At 45.2% G+C, this 17,663-nt stretch overlaps 1 long non-coding RNA gene across 1 annotated transcript in view; it reads left to right on the top strand.

Moving 5' to 3' along the window:
* The first annotated feature begins 2,529 nt into the window (after positions 1-2,529).
* The window catches only part of LOC112488090 (uncharacterized), a 26,638-nt gene continuing 11,504 nt past the window's right edge, over positions 2,530-17,663 (top strand). The window contains exon 1 of the long non-coding RNA XR_003051819.1: positions 2,530-2,639. This is a non-coding gene — a long non-coding RNA (uncharacterized LOC112488090). The remainder of the gene's footprint in view (positions 2,640-17,663) is intronic.

The raw sequence follows: 17,663 nt of genomic DNA, 5'->3' as shown, positions 1-17,663 counted from the left end.
TATAATTGAAATCTTGACCTATAACCTGTCCACCACCGTCTCTCCACGGGTGCATGAGGGGGTGGGGTCGTCCACTGCGAGGGCAGTTAGGCCAAGGTAATGGTATCGTCCTCTTAGGTACAGTATGAAGATGAAGCTAAGGTTAGCTTAGCTTAGCATTGTGTCTTTACTATGATCACACTTTGACTAGTTACAAAAAAACACCTCCATTTATTGTTGTGACTACGCTATCGCAATATATCGTATTGTTGCCCCTGTATCGTGATACGTATCGTATCGTTACGTTCTTGACAAAACATACATACAATACAATATGTACACACATAACTGTGTGTGTGTGTGTGTGTGTGTGTGTAGTCACAGCCTGTCCCACTGTCACACACAGTAAAAGTCAGTGTTGGTAAGAAGCAGGAAGTTGTATTTTCACCAGCAACTTTTTCATTTGTTGCTTTAAACTTCATTGAGTCGACTGAAAAACTGTGTGTGGAAACAGGAAGTTGCTTTAGAGTCAGTCACCCTGACCGTGATGATGTCACCGTTTGGCACACTTCTTTGATCTTTAGGCTCATCAGCAAATCTGTGGAGCTCAGCCAATGGGATGAATGGTTCAGACCCTGAGCGCTGATGTCACAGGCAGGGGAATGCAAACAGACGCACTGGTGCAGTACTTGTACGAAGTGTGTGTGTGTGTGTTAGTTGCGGGGCAGCAGTAGTGTACTCTGTGTGTGTGTGTGTGTGTGTGGACTGTTGTTGTGTCAAACAGCTCAGCAGCTGTGACTGTGTTGATTCTTCACTGTGTGTTTGGTGAACTCAACGTTTGTCCTCAGCAGCAGATGCTGCCGTGTTGACTCTCTGACTCTCTGTCTCTCACTCTCTGCCTCTGTCTCTCTGACTCTCACTCTCTGACTCTCTCTCACTCACTCTCTCTGTCTATCTCTCTGTCTCTCTCACTCTGACTCTGACTCTCGGACTCTCTGACTCTCTGATTCTGACTCTGACTCTCGGACTCTCTGACTCTCGGACTCTCTGACTCTCAGACTCTCTCACTCTGACTCTGACTCTCTCTCTCTCACTCTCTGACTCTGAGTCTCCGACTCTGACACTCTGTCTCTCTGACTCTCACTCTCTGACTCTGAGTCTCCGACTCTGACACTCTGTCTCTCTGTCTCTCTCACTCTGACTCTCTCACTCTCTCTCTCTCTCTCTGACTCTCTGCCTCTCTGACTCTCTGTCTCTCTCACTCTCTGACTCTGACTCTCGGACTCTCTGACTCTCCGACTCTCTGACTCTCCGACTCTCTGACTCTCCGACTCTCTGACTCTCGGACTCTCTGACTCTCCGACTCTCTGACTCTCCGACTCTCTGACTCTCGGACTCTCTGACTCTCTCCCTCTCTCCCTCTCTGCCTCTCTGACTCTCTCTCTCTCACTCTCTCTCTCTCTCTGACTCTCTGCCTCTCTGCCTCTCTGACTCTCTGATTCTGACTCTGACTCTCTGTCTCTCTCACTCTCTGACTCTGACACTCTGACTCTCACTCTCTGACTCTGAATAAAGGAAAGAAAAAGCACATGTTAACATCAAATTATATATGCAGTAATAATATATATATATATATATATACATATGTACATACATTTATAGAGTATTATATGCAATATTATTATTGTATAAATATAAACAATATAGAGAATAATGTGGTTTACTGTAGTGATGTGTAGAAATCATATAATAACTATAATAATAAATAAAATCCATTCACTGTTTCAGTGGTTTCGTTACTTTTTTATTGTATTTTCCTGGTTTATTTTATGTGTGTTTTTATGATGCTGTACTGAAGCCCTAATTTCCTAATATATACATATATATACATATATACAGTACATATACATATATATAATAAAGTTGTATCTCTATCGTTGTAGTCAAAGCAGCAGTGATACAATATATACAGACAACAGAGCAACATAAAAGCAACAAAACCGTGAAATATCAGAACATAAATACAATATTATAAATATAACAGTGGTAAATTAACAGTAACAGTAATGTGAACCAGTGACCAACATGTCATTAGCATCAACCTGAGCTTCAACTGGAGTGAACCTTGACCTCTTTCATGCCACTTCCTGTCTTTACTAAACTGTCACTCAGCGCCCGGCAGAGATGCAAAGCAGCGTGTCATGCAATAGTTTTAGGTTGAATGTGTGAAACTACACCAGCGCTGGGGCAGGGGTGGGGGTGGAGTTGGTGGGGGGCACGGTAACAGGGTATGGTACAGATATAAACGGCTGATTCTTTGTCACCTTAGGTTTCGCTCGCTCCAGTCTACGGCTACTTTAAAGTCAACACTGGGGTTAGGGTTAGGGTTAGGGTTAGGGTTAGGGTTAGGGTTAGGGTTAGGGTAGCAGACACAAGACAGGAGCCATGAGGCATACCTGAACAAAGACTGCAGTTCCTTCCTCCACCACTAAACAGTGATTAGCACCATCACATCCATCAGTGAATTCACACCGTGTCTTTTCACCGACAGGAGGATTTGGAGCCAGTCGTCAGCTGAGGTCCAACCGCAGGGGACACAACCCAGAACCAGACCCAGAACCAGAACCAGCTCCTTTGGATCTGAACACTCGGTATTTGTGGTTAGTCTATTCTCTTTTTGTACTTTCGGAAAGTCCTGCTGCCTACAGGTTTTCGTTCTTGGAAGGTTCAGCAAAACCAGAATGCTCTGACTCTGAGTCTGAGTCTGAGTTTGTTGGCGTCTGCAGTGTGTTATTTTGTGGTTTTTATAATCCAGGTTTAGTATCTGCGCTCTACTTACTTAAATATTAATAGGCAAAAGATGACTAGTACTGCAACCTGGGTATTTTCACTGTACTTGTTAAACAGGAAGAAAAGAAGACGTCAAATATGTGAAGACAATTAAAAATAATGAAACTTTGGGGGCGGGGGTCAACGTGGGGGAGGGGGGTGTAGTGGAGGAACATTACGTCACATTCTTTTAGTAAATTATAGTTTTTCCTTTTAATATTATGGTACATGAATTACTAGTACCCTGCTTCTGGTTTTGGCAGTAAAATACTTTGGTCTACATTCACAGTACTTCATACGGCACAAAGTTGTTCAAATATATTTAGAATTTCGTTTTTATCGTAGACTTTGTCAAACAGAAGTGGAACGGCTAACCTTCTCTCTCTAACCAGTAATTATTTGCCACCAAAGTCAGACGATGATAACGATCGTTAACAACAACCACGGCAGTTTAATGAAGTATTTTAAAAAATATTACACATACGTAAGTGTCATGTTTAAACAGGAACTGTCCAACGATCTTGTAGCTGTGTCACAATTAATCACAATTAATCATAATTAACCATTTTTATATAAAAGTCAATTTTAAAGAATTGACATTTTTCTGTATATTTCTGGTTCAGACACCAGCAGCTAGAGGTCAGTGTTTCTCACCTGTTGTCATCTGTGACAGAATGATGGGATTATTAATGTGGACAAATGTCCATAAAAATGTCCACCAGTCAGAGTGAAAGTGTCTCTTCACAGAGTCGGTGTCTTTCAGTCCTGACTGTTCATCTGGACCAGGTCTGGTAGAACCTGTAGAACCTGTAGAACCTGGTTCTGTCCAGACCTCAGTCCAGTTGTTGTCCTCAACAACAGTCATCAGTCTACAGTCCTGGACAATCCAACTGACTGTGGTGTCAGTCAAACTGTGGTGTCAGTCAGACTGTCAGTCGTAGACTGACTGGCTGTCCTGATCTCAGTCATTCTGCTCTGACACAAGCCGGGGCCGCGTGCCTGAGGTTGGAGCACCCACAGGCACATGGCTGGGAGTTGATGATGGGATGTTAGGATCCAGGAGATTCAGTGGAACTAGAACTAGTTTCCCCACAGTCTGTGTAAATAACAATGTGTGTATTTGTTGATTGGAGCAGAGGTGATTGGACGGTGGACGATGGAATATAATCAATATATTAATATAAAATAAAGAAGCAGAGAGAGGACGAGCGTAGGACTTCCATAGGGAGTAGTCAGGCCAGAAATTCCCAGAAGTCCAGATTTCTACAGGACTTTGAAGTTGTCCACTGTTTGATCCTCAGAAGTTAATATCTTTAATTTTACAAAAACACCTGAGCCATTCAAATGCTCTCTCTCTCTCTCTCTCTCTGTCGCTCTCTCTATTGTCAAAGACCAACATCTTTTTAGCTAGCAGCTAGCTATAAATGCGGGGCATTAATCAGATTGTACACAACACCCAAAGTGACCTTGCAGTTAGCCCCGCCCCCCTGCCACCCCCGACTAATGATCTAAAGCCGTCATGTCCATACAGGCAGAGTTTAAGCCTGATTTAATGAGCATGTAAAACACTACAAGCTTCATGAATGGCTTCTCCACTGCAGTCGACACAGGCCCACAGCGATTGGCAGCAGGCAGGTCACGGGGTCAGAGCGTTCCACAGTCAGGAGCACTTAGCAACCCAAATATTAAAAAGATCTTTAAGGCTTTATTTTTCCGTGTAAAAGCAACGGCAGCCGGGGATTCTGCCCTAGCCAACCGCAGCAACTTTCTGCTGAGGAGGATTTTTACCTGTAGAACCTGGTTCTGTCCAGACCTCAGTCCAGTTGTTGTCCTCAACAACAGTCATCAGTCTACAGTCCTGGACAATCCAACTGACTGTGGTGTCAGTCAAACTGTGGTGTCAGTCAGACTGTCAGTCGTAGACTGACTGGCTGTCCTGATCTCAGTCATTCTGCTCTGACACAAGCCGGGGCCGCGTGCCTGAGGTTGGAGCACCCACAGGCACATGGCTGGGAGTTGATGATGGGATGTTAGGATCCAGGAGATTCAGTGGAACTAGAACTAGTTTCCCCACAGTCTGTGTAAATAACAATGTGTGTATTTGTTGATTGGAGCAGAGGTGATTGGACGGTGGACGATGGAATATAATCAATATATTAATATAAAATAAAGAAGCAGAGAGAGGACGAGCGTAGGACTTCCATAGGGAGTAGTCAGGCCAGAAATTCCCAGAAGTCCAGATTTCTACAGGACTTTGAAGTTGTCCACTGTTTGATCCTCAGAAGTTAATATCTTTAATTTTACAAAAACACCTGAGCCATTCAAATGCTCTCTCTCTCTCTCTCTCTCTGTCGCTCTCTCTATTGTCAAAGACCAACATCTTTTTAGCTAGCAGCTAGCTATAAATGCGGGGCATTAATCAGATTGTACACAACACCCAAAGTGACCTTGCAGTTAGCCCCGCCCCCCTGCCACCCCCGACTAATGATCTAAAGCCGTCATGTCCATACAGGCAGAGTTTAAGCCTGATTTAATGAGCATGTAAAACACTACAAGCTTCATGAATGGCTTGTCCACTGCAGTCGACACAGGCCCACAGCGATTGGCAGCAGGCAGGTCACGGGGTCAGAGCGTTCCACAGTCAGGAGCACTTAGCAACCCAAATATTAAAAAGATCTTTAAGGCTTTATTTTTCCGTGTAAAAGCAACGGCAGCCGGGGATTCTGCCCTTGCCAACCGCAGCAACTTTCTGCTGAGGAGGATTTTTTTTTTTACCCCATGTTAAATAGTTCTGTATCATTAGGGTGAGTAAAGTGGCAATAAAGTCATCTGATTTTACAGCCTGTGCTTAAAAGCAGCAGGGATTGAGGTCTTTGTGTCACTTTTAGAGACTTCTTTACTTCGGACAGACACCACTCTGGGCTGAGAGTTACAGCTGCCCGGTGGCCCTTATGGGCCGCGGGCAGGACGGGGTATTTAATGAGGCTGTGCTTACATGAGTGTGTTGAATGGATGTCCTGATAATACCCCAAGTACAGTATAGTACCTGAGTATTATATCACAGTAGTCAAATATGTGATTTACAGCTGTTGATGTCACATATTATAGCCCTGTAGTACTTTTGAGTACTCCACCCTGGATACACAGTCAGCTCAGGTATTCTAAGGTATTCGTTTTGTGTACTCGACACACAACCATGCCCTCCCTTTGAACTCTGTATGGCTCTGACGTATCACAGAATTCTCTTGAAGATATTTTCACAAACCACCAACGAGTTCCAGGAACGATTGGACTAAACGACTAATCAAACGACTAATCAAACGACTAATCAACTAATCGACTAATCAAACGACTAATCTGATCTGAAGGGGTTCAAGTGTTAACTTCAGAAAAAACGACTACATATATATATTTATAAATGTATGTATATATATTTACATGTATATACATATATGTTTATATATGTAGACCTATATATATGTCTCTCTCCATCTATATTTTGAATTTTCCCCATTTAAAAATAAATTGGAAATTAATTTATTCCAGACCCAGAAATATACTATTAATTAATTAAATTAATCCCCATTGAAACATAAAAAACATAGATATAAACAAATATATTGATAACATAAAATAGTAATAATTAAGGAAACGAGAAAAGAGAGGGAGACAGCGCCACACAGTGTTGAGTGGAAAAATGGAGCTGGGTTGAGCCACTGGTAACGGGATGTTTCCTGGTATCAGGAGGAAAATCTTGCGATAGTTGCAGACTCGTGACTTGGAATAGACATTTATAATCACACGTTCACATTTTATATATATATATATATATATATATATACACACACACACATATTTATATATATGTGTGTATATATTTGTATGTATATATATATATATATACAGTAACCCTGAAGTTTCCTGTGTCCGTCTGTCGGTCTGACAAACGTCCCACTGGATGAGATGGTTACCCACTCACTCTAATTTCCCACAACCCTCCTTGCTTGCTCCCTGCCAAGGATGCTGTCGGCCCCCACTGAGACCTTCACTGCTGCCCTCAGCATTCCCACACCCCTCCCCCCCCAGCTCAGGCTGGTGGGCAGGAAACAAGACCCTCAGTGTCCTCTTGTCTCCTTTCTTCATCATTTCTTTCATTTGATCCAAGTGTCTGGAAAAAGGAACCAGGCGACTGATAGGTGTTTATGACCCCAGTCTGGATCAAGCCCCGGTAGAAACCACCGGGGGGAGTCATTAGTCATTAGTCATTAGTGGAGAGAACTACTAGTTGACCCACATCACTACTTTTTTAAACTTTATCCCCAGACACATTAGACATCGCAGTAGAAGACGGGACAACTGTGAAGTGGGCTGAACCATGTGGACCAGGGGTGTCAAACTCACTTTGGTTCAGTCCACATAGAACCAACACAGCTGTGACCAGTACAATAGAATGATAACGATAAGTCTGTGGTTTTCCCCTCTGTTTTCATGTAAAGAAATACAAGAATATTAGATGTTCATGTTTAATGAAATAGAATTTTTCAAAACACGTCCTGAACATTTTATTTATTTTCAAAATTCATCAGTGGAGCGAGTGTTTGTTTGTTTCCCTCCAGTCACGGAGGACTAAAAGGACCAGAGTAAAGAAAGTTTCGCCTGGAGCACGTTCTCTCTCATCACTTCCCCGGTGTCTGTCTTTGTTTAGACATGGAGGAAAATCATCCGCTCAGCGAAAACTCAGAGTGGTACTTTCACTTCCTCCAAGACGGCTCTGGAAAATCTGCTGTTGGCTTCAGTGGAATGAAAGTCTGCCTTGTAGCTGTGCTGTCAGCGGGCCACAGAGTGAGAACACGGGCCGTGTACAGTGTGTGGAGAGCAGAACTGGAAGAATGTGTTTTATGCGCAGCAGATGTTGAATAAATCAACATTTTGCAATGTTTTCTTGGCCTGGGTTTCATCCCCCAGCATTCCCCACATACAGTAGGTGGAAGCCTCTGTGGTGTGTGTTGGCTGCGGCGCAGAATCGTTGGAGACAGATGTGATTATGCAGTACTGCGTGTAATTCATTAAAACCATCTGAGTGTCGTAATTAGAAAACAACCCAATCTCTCGTCTCTGCTCTCATCCAGACGCACGGTGCCAACGCATCGCTCCCCCGCTCCGTCCGTCACGCTGGCTGAGGTCATGGAGTTCAGCTAGCGTTCAGCCGCATCATCCGTTTCCTTACTGCCGGCTACTGCATGCACACTCGGACTGACGGGGGTTAAAAACACTTCAGATGTGAACCGTTCCAACCAAATACAGCACAAATATATCAAAGCATAGACGCAATGTATGTTTGACCTATATCTGGTGGTGGCGTTTAAAGGCGTCTCCGTTGTCACGCTGTGGCTAGTAACCACAGTGATGGAATGAATCGGTCTGATGAATAACGCTGTCTCTTTACGAGTCCTCTGTCCACTGTCCTCTGTCCTCTGTCCACTGTCCTCTGTCCTCTGAGTGAGAGAACCCCCCCTCTTTAGAACACTGAGGAACCACTGTGTTGTGGTTCTGTACCACAAAACTCTGTCCTCTGTCCTCTGAGTGAGAGAACCCCCCTCTTTAGAACACTGAGGAATCATTGCATCTGCACACATCATGCATCTGTGGCGTTAGCGTTAGCGTTAGCTGAGCGAGGAAACACAGTCAGTGACAGTCACGTCTGAGTCGGCGGTCGTTCACAGCTGAATTTATTCTCCTCTCCTTGGGTGCACAGAGCTGTTCTTTCCTGACTTCATGACTCAATCTTAAATAAGCCCGACTTATGTCAGGGGTCCCCAACCCCCGGTCCCCGGAGCGGTGCTGGTCCGTGGGTCATGTGCTGCAGTGATTCCAGTCATTTTCATTTATTTCTTCATTTGAAGATAATCCAGAGATATTTCAAAATAAAACGTCTTTCAGACTCCAATATAAACAGGATAAAGTCTAAAATATGTCTTATGTTGAAAATTCACCAGCGAAGGGAAAGGGGTGTGGGGGGGGTGGGGGTGCTGCTGGTCCACGGTACCACCCGGTAGTGGCCGATTGGTTCTTGATACCAAAAAGGTTGTGGACCGCTGATTTAAATGGTTACCTTGGAAACAGAACAACTGACGTACCGTCCAGAGAGTATAATAATCCAATATTTATAAAAAAAAACCACAAGCCATGAAGTAGACTTCCTGAAAACAAAGTACTAACAACTACAATGTATATCAATGGTTGTAGGAGGTTTTTAAAAAGGCTTTTATCTAAGCCAAATGTCCCCATGAGGATGCGTCCTGATTGGCTGAATTAATCCTAACAGTAGGATGAGCCCGGGAGGAGGAAACGTGTAATTAGTAATATTTTTTATTGACTTCATTACTGTTTATTTATTTATCACATTAAATGTCTCCGTGTTGGCAGAGCCGCGTCGTCGTCGTGTTTGTTTCCTCATCTTAACTCGAAACTGCTGCGGAGAAAGGTTCGTGAAGAGGAGGGAAAATGGAGAAACGAGAGGAAGGAGAAACAACACAGATAGACAAAGGGATGACAACGTAATGAATCAAATATGAGGCTCCCAGCCCAGACAGGCAACAAATCACTCTCCCCCCACCTCTCTGTCTCCCCCTCTGTGGCAGTGGTGCAGCTGTGTCCTGTACTGCATAACACACTGTTCAGGCGTAGTTCCGACATACTAATGTATGTGTGTATGCGGAAACACAAGGTCAAAGGTCACATGGTCAGTAAAGGTCAGAGAGGAAGTCCTGTTTTATGATATGATGTGGGGCGAACCTGATTAGAGCTGAATGCACAGGACAGACTGCAACGTAAACAGAGATTAGAGAAGGGACAGAGGGCCCCCCCCCACACACACCCTCCCACCTCACCCCCGCTTGTCAGCACCTCAGCCAGCATCGACCCCCCCCGCCCCCCAGTGGAAGAGCAGGGGCCACACAGACTATGGGGAGGATTAGGGGCCAGGATCAGCAGAGCTAAGTTTGGTATAATCTTAAATGTCAATCCAGCCCCCATAGGCACAGCCCCCCCCAGTGGTCAAAAATCCACCCGTCAACATGAGTTCTGTCCCTGAGTGGGAATGAACAGTATTTTCATCAACTGCTGGTAAAATTCCGCCACTTTCACCCAAAAAAAGATAAGAACAAGTGAGCTAGGAAGGCTAGCAGGATTAGCTGACCTTAGCTAGCCTGGAGACCGACAAATATGACATATATTAACAAAACATTTCAAATAATAGGGCAATATACAATGATTATAAATTAGGCCTTGGACCATATCGACATATCGGCAAAAAGTAAATATTGGACATCCTTCATTGGATGGATGTGTCGCTGTTTTAGGAATTTGTTATTTGTTATTATTTGTTTGTTATTATTCAACTTAGTTTTTTCATCATTTTGGATGGTTTTTGGAAATGAATCGTTTTTGTAAAGAAGAACTAAGGTGCTTTTGGAAATGAATCGTTTTTGTAAAGAACTAAGGTGCTTTTTATTTGTCTTGGAGGTGCGTTCAAATGCCACAGACTCCCCGTCCACAGCATGGTGCTTTTGTAGACGCAGAAAGGTGTTAGTCAGATACTTCAGTGACTGAAGTAAAACTGTAGTACTACAGCTGAACAGCCAAAATGGCATCAATGTGATGGAGGTGATAATGTCACATGACATCTTCAGGTCTCCATGGATCAGTGTGTTGAGACGTCTCCACCCAAAGAAAAATAAAAACATCAGCCTGGAGGTGATCAATGTTTTATTGGTTGGATGAAAACATTTGGATGTTAGTTTTTTTGAGGGCGTGTGACAGTATCACAGAGACAGAGACATGATGTGGTGTCTCCTCGGTCTTCTGTTTCATATTACACCAAGATTTCGTGCCTAAGCCGCGGCGCAGATACGATCTGGACTGACAGCTAATGTTGTGCAAAAAGGGAAACGCCGCCCCCTGTAGCCGTGTCTTTAAATCAAACTGTTAATCCAGAGTATGAGCTCGAGCTCAGCTTATCAACCGCCGTCGTCCAATCACACTCCCTTTAATGGAAGAGAATCTGTGAGTTAGCAAACATGGCCCCCGCTCGGCTCTGGCCATTGCTCACCGTAGCAGCTTGTGCTTTGGCTTGGGTTAGCGACCATCTGCTTTCAATTGGGAGCAGTTGAGACAAAGGTGGGGGTGGGAGGGGGGTAAGAATGTTTGGGTCTCATCTCCAGCTAATAGGTGATGAGAGAAAACAGAACCATGCTAAAGAAAAGTGCCTAAAGCCCCGGGCAGATGTGGTCAGGCTTCATCATGTCAGAGCTGATGTGCCGCTGACTCTCACAGAGAGAATTTCGATTCTGAAGCCTCACCAACTAGTGGCAATCAAAAGTACTGTCAGCGTACACAAGTGGAAATATCTGCCCTTCGTTTCCCTCCACACGTCTCATCTACAAATAGCTCAGTGCAGGAAATCCAGTATTGTTGCTCTGACAGAGAGAGAATACATCAAATGAATTTGCTGAAGTTGTGGCCTCAGTGTAAACGGCCAGCTAGAATAAACACCTCCTCCCATCAAGCAGCAGTTCTCTGCAGCTCCGTGCCAGACTATTCCCTTTTAATGGCCTTTGCTTTGGAAATGAACAAATAAGCAGAAGGAAACGGGGACAGTGGCCATTGCTTGGCCTCCTCCTCCTCCTCCACCTCCTCCTCCTCCTCCTCCTCGGAGCTGCTGCTGCTCATCAGTGGAAAAGTTCATCTCCATTAGTCAGAATTACCCAGCTACCTCGGCTCCGTCCATGGAGTAATGATCCATAGATAGAGAACATTCACAGCCATTACCAAAGGCAGCTCAGCCAATGATAAGTCAGGCGGGGGTAGGGTAGGGTGGGGGGGGCTGGCAGGGTGCCACGGTGAGCCGATGATCTGAGCCCCCCGGGGTAAACTGTCAGACCACATCACAGCCATTATCTCCCTGACAGACAGCCTCATTTTGGGCCACGACAGAGAGTGTGAGTGATGTGATCATCTCCTAGATGTTGAAGCGTGAGGTAAAAACAAGGTGACTTGACTGTCACTGCTGCTGGGACTGGGGGAGTCGAGGGGACGGGGGGGGCAATCCTGCCCTGTCAAAGGGCAAATTCTCTGCTTCCTGCCACTCAGGGTGACATGAGTGTAGAAGCGTGGAGTAAAAGGTAGGGGGGATGGTTTGATATTTGTTGCAGATGTGACCAAAGCCCACTTCTCTCTTCTGATCTTGTAGTGAAAGTGATATTTCCAGAATCGGTTCTTTGGAACTTTCAGATCCAAGACGACTCCTTAGATTTTGTCGCATAAATGAATTAAATCACCCAGAGACATATAGACAACAGGAATAAAACATTCATTTAATGAATCTTCTCCAAATTTGACTGTGTTCTCCAGGGTCACTCATTTTCTCACCTTCTGATTGGCTGATTGTTAAATCTCTTTTATTATCTCTGACTCCTTACCACCAGGTGTCACATGTCATCAGCTCTGTCGCCCAGACCCCCGGCCCCAGAACCCAGGAGACCACCCCACTGGTGTGTGACTCTCCAGCGCCACCCAAGCCCTGGTGGTCTGCAGTGGATGGAGGTGACGTCCTGGTGGCCTCTGTGTTTGTTTTCCCTTCCCCTGCTGTCGGCCCTGCTAAGCCTCGCTTAGCTACTTAGCTGGCGAGCGGTGCCTCTGTGTGTCAGTGTGTGTGTGTGTGAATGTGCCAGAAGTTAAACAGGTCTCCCAGCATGTGTGTGTGTGTGTGTGAGTGGCAGAGGTTCCCAACCGCTGTGACGCGGCACTTGAGCGATCCTCAGGCGTGCTCAGGAAAATGAACAAAATTCACTTAATTGATCTGAAAATCTTATTATTAACTGCTAATAGTAACAATAAATGCATTTCCACTAGAAAACAACAACAACAACAAAAAAAAAAAGACGTTCAGAGCTGTTAAAAAGAGTCACTGTTTGTCTTTCTTCAATTCCTGTCAGTGAATCAGCGTTGTGTTCAACTAAACAGGCCCAGGTTTCACACTGGGGCAGTAAATTGTGAGTAAGCAGAAACAAGACGTAATATTTCATTACATAAACCTTTGAGACATTTTTATTTTGTGGTGCATTGTGGGATTTTTCTAAGTTTTAATATTAGGGTGAGGGTAGCCCAACACACTAAACAATTCACTCACACACACTAACACACACACAGACACACCAATATCCAGGGCCTCTTATCTGTTTCACACAGATATGAAAGGACACGGCGCAGCATTACCCAGAGTTCATTTAATTGGCCACATAGCCGGAGGGGAGGGGTGGTGAGGTCATGCTGCTCACTTCGGGCGCCCATTACTCGCTCAGTTAAGCCTAGCACCGCGTGGCGTGGCCAGTGTGGATACACTTGTCACTGAGACAACCTAATTAGGAACAGACGTCCAATGTCTGACCCCCCCGACACCACCTGAGAGCCAGAGCTCAGACCCACCTGTTTGTCTCCCATGGATGAGAATGAGCAGTTCCTACAGGGGGCGCCAGGCTGGATACATGTTAAGTTTTGTTGTTTAGTCATGTTGGTGAACGGTAGCTGACTCAGGCCTAACAATATACAAATACACACACATATATACAGTATATATATGTCTATACTGTATGTATATGTGTAAACCCTGCACCCTTCACTTCTTACTGGGACTTTTAAAAATGGCCGACCTGCCTCTGGCTGGCTGAGCTGACACACAGTTACTGAAGCGTTTGCGGGAAAAACCATGCTTCTGTTTTTTGGCGATGTGAAACAGGAAGTCGGTGTAAATACTGTGATGAGCACTTGGTCACCAGTCGTCAAACATGTGCTGTATTCCAGTGTTGAAAGGACCTTCATGTGTCTCCCTTTACCATGAACGGTGGGGACAGTGAACGCCTCATGTCGTCTACAGACATTTTTAACTTCACCTCTTCAAATGAAGGGTTTGTTTAACACAGAGCAGTGTTCATACACACACAGTGTGTGTGTGTGTGTGTGTGTGTGTGGGGGGGGGGGGGTGCACAGAGATAATGTAAACAGAAACAGGTTAAAGCAGAGAAGGAAGTTCACGGCACCGTCGTTCTTCTCTCTTCTGCTTTTTTGTGTCTCCGTCTGCTGCACAGATGCAGCTCTGTCTGATGTGATGTGACATTTAAGTGCAGCCTTCAGGTTGACTGAAGAAGCAAAAGTGAAAATGAAGAAAGGAGGAGGATGAGGAGGAGGAGCGGAGCGGTCACTTGTCGATGTTTTCTTGTGTTTTCAGATTGATTCTAAAACAGTGCTGGTGGAGGAGGAGGCTGTGATTCTGTAGAGTGACTGTGCTGAGTGTGGACCAAGACCACAGCGAGCGTTCATGAATGTGACGGGCCGTAGTCTGGATCTGGACTCGTGTGCATACCTCCGCACGTTATTAATGAGTCTGTGGGGACCACATGTCATCTGGTTCTGGGGAGAATCTAGGGAGAGCGTGTCAACGGGGGGAAAGGGGGAGAGAAGGTTGGGGGAGTGGGGTGAGAGGACCAGGGTTCGGCTGGAGGTCTTCTCAGCCTGAGAGCAGTTTCCTCTGAACGCTGTGGATGTGAGGAGGAATGAGGGGAAAGGGAAAGGAGAGAGGAGCGGGAATGAAAAAATAATAACTGGGATAGAAAGTGACGTGGCTGCGGTCGGACACGTCCTCTAACGTGGCTGAGACACTGCTAATGCCGTGGACATGCCGTTCAAACTTGTTTTGGCTAAATGTAATTTATTTTTATGTGGAAATTAATTTTCGTCTGAAACCAAAGAGATTTTCTGCTGTCTGAGGTCACGAGTGTGTGACCCCACGGTCGTGTTGACCAACCCTGGACGACCAATGAGCTGCCGCTCAGAATCCAACCCAACAATGACGATTATTTCTCCCGATCACAATCCAATCCTGCCATGTGGAACTCGGGAATATTTGACCTATTTTCTCGTGGGCGTTGAATTGTTTTACCCCACACAGACTCCCCTCCCCCGTCTTCCTCCAATTCTTTGGCTGATATTTAGGTCACAAGAGGACGGCACTTCCCAGACCGTTCCAGCCTCGATATGTAACTGAAGGTGTACAAATGGATTAGCTGAGGGGCGGGGGGTTGGGGGGGGGGGGTTAAAGCCCGGGGGAAAGAGGGGTTTTGGACTGATGAACTTATCAAGTGCAATACCTTAGGGTGAGGAAGGAGTGGGTCATAGGATGATTGACAGATCCAAGGATTTAGCTTTAGATCTGCTGTAATTAAAAAACTAGTCAGGATGCATCCACTATCTTTTCTACTGGTAAAAGGTCAGTCTGAGAAATTTTTGCGTTGGGCAGAATGACGTGCACCGCATGTCCAATAATTCCACCGTCCATCCAGTTGTCGTTGCTCTAATCCATGCAGTTATTTGCAAAACACTGTGGTGAGGATTTCACCTTGAGCTTAAAACAGCAGCTGAATGACATGAAAGATGTTTAATGAGGCTCCGACATGATTGATCTGGCTTAATCACGATTAATTACGCTACTGATTAATCGTGATTAATCATTTAAAATAAAAAAGGTGTATATATGTATATTTATACAGTGTATGTAAATATATTTGTATATATTTATACAAATATATGTATATATATATATATACACACACTATATATATATATATATATACACACACTATATATATATATATATATATACATATGTATGTACATTTATATGTATGTACATAAATATACACATATATACAGTATCTCCTTCCAGATTTCCCCGTGATTCCCCTGGAGACAGTTGCAGGTACTGTACAGAGCAGGTTCCCTCGGTTCAAACCCTGGCTCTCAGCCCCTGAGGAGTCTCCAACTGTATCTCATCCACACAAACACACTCACAAGGTCGGCCTCCGCTAATGTGTTGCTCAGTGCGTCACAGCAGGGTTGGTGACAGTTGTAAAAGTACTGACAACGCGACCTTCTCTTTGACTGATGATGATGGGCTCAGCTCAGCTGTGTGCAGGCTGGCTACAGTCGGATTGTACACGGACATGTGTATGAGATGTTTTATTTATTTATTTAGTTTTAATTTCCCAAAATTGATGGGGTTAATGCTCCGAAACCAGAGGTCATTGACCCCAAGACGCTTGGGGAAAAGGGAAAGATGTGAAAATAAAAAGAGGAAATGACAAGAAAGCAGAGAGAGTGGGGGAGGGAGTGGGAGCTTTGGAAAAATGAGAGAGCAGAAGATGAGAGAGGACGGGGAGCAGAGGAATACAAATGAGCGCAGGGTAGGGAGGAGAAGGGAAGATGACGAGAAGGAGATGAAAGAAAGTGGAGAGGAGAGGGGGAGGAGGAATGGGGGCGACAACAAGGAGAACACACAGTGGAAGAGGGGTTTAGAAAGAGAGAGTCAGCGAAGCAGCCATGACCCAGATTCACTGCTTCTCTGGAGATCCCTCTCCCTGATGAATGTTTGATTACACCTTCAACAACGGCAGCGTCTAAAGCCAGAGCCGTTCAGATTTCACCTGACTGACCGCCGAGGAGGAAAAGGAAATGAGATGGAAGTCAGATCAGATCAGTGAGATATACACACACTATATATATATATATATATATCGGAAGATGTGAAAATAGTCCAGTCCAGTCCAGTCCAGACCGGATCAGACCAGACCATACCGGACAATTCTGACCGCTGCTCACAAACAAAAGGCCAGACACGCCGTGCACCCGTCCTGTGTTTGACGTGCACACCACACTGATCACTGATCAGCCACAGTCGCTGATAAACCTCTGTCACTGTTGCCATGGTAACCATTCTTGTGAGTTAAGCCCGCTGCTATGACTGCCATGAGAGAGACGGAGGAGAGCCGCCGCACCGGCAGATGACAAAATGGCGGCAAGATTAAACCCACAATTCGGGCTAAGCCACGTATGTCAGGGGAGACAACAAAAGATTCTGGGAACGTCTTATTTCCCTCTCTCTCTCTCTCTCTCTGTCTGTGTGTTTCTCTCTCTCTCTGTCGTTCTCTCTCTCTCTCTCTTTCCTCTTCCTGTTTGTTACACACATATGTAACAGATGTTGTTTTTCTATCATATATTCAAACTCAGCACTCACATCTGCACAGCATCAGCATCAGCATCAGCATCAGCATCAGCATCAGCAGTGAATCTCATTCCAGTAGCCAGAAAGAAAACGGCTTCAGGATTCGTGTTCCGCAAAATTCCTAGTTTTTGGAAGTGATTTCACATCTGGTTCCAAGTCAAAGAAGCCGGACGGACAGATGGACGGATTGTCTGTCCGTCGGTCCACATTGGATGGACAGACGTCACTGGTGACTTTTTGATGACAATCCCCTGAAACGACACAGACAAAGAAGACGCTGCCCAGAGACCTGATGACATCACACACAGAAGGACGTTTTGTGAAGACGTCGTTTACACACAGTCGTATATCTGTCAGTTTGGAGTCTGCAGGGTTAAAACCAAATGTCTCCCTGATAGTCACGAACGTCTCTCTCCACTGAGCGTTGTCTCTCTACCATGGATCAATGCGTTTTCTCTCTACCATGGATCAATGGTTCCCCCCCGCCCCTCCGCCCGCCCCCCACTCCCTGGTAGAGGCCTCGTCCCCTCATCATCACAGTCTGGTTAGATCTCTAGACCGAATCATTCTGTCTACCCCTGCACTACAGTTGCCACGGAAACCATGTGTGTGTGTGTGTGTGTGTGTGTGTGTGTGTGTGTGGTACTGCAGGGGGATTGGTTGCCAGGGGCTAGATGCTTTCCAATCAAACCTGTTACCGGGGGGCCCCCCCCCATGCCCCCCCCCCCCTTGAAAACACAGA

This window comes from Cynoglossus semilaevis, chromosome 1 (genome assembly GCF_000523025.1).
Source record: "Cynoglossus semilaevis isolate Cse_v1.0 chromosome 1, Cse_v1.0, whole genome shotgun sequence".
NCBI lineage: Eukaryota > Metazoa > Chordata > Actinopteri > Pleuronectiformes > Cynoglossidae > Cynoglossus > Cynoglossus semilaevis.
This window is presented reverse-complemented; position numbering and strand designations above follow the sequence as displayed.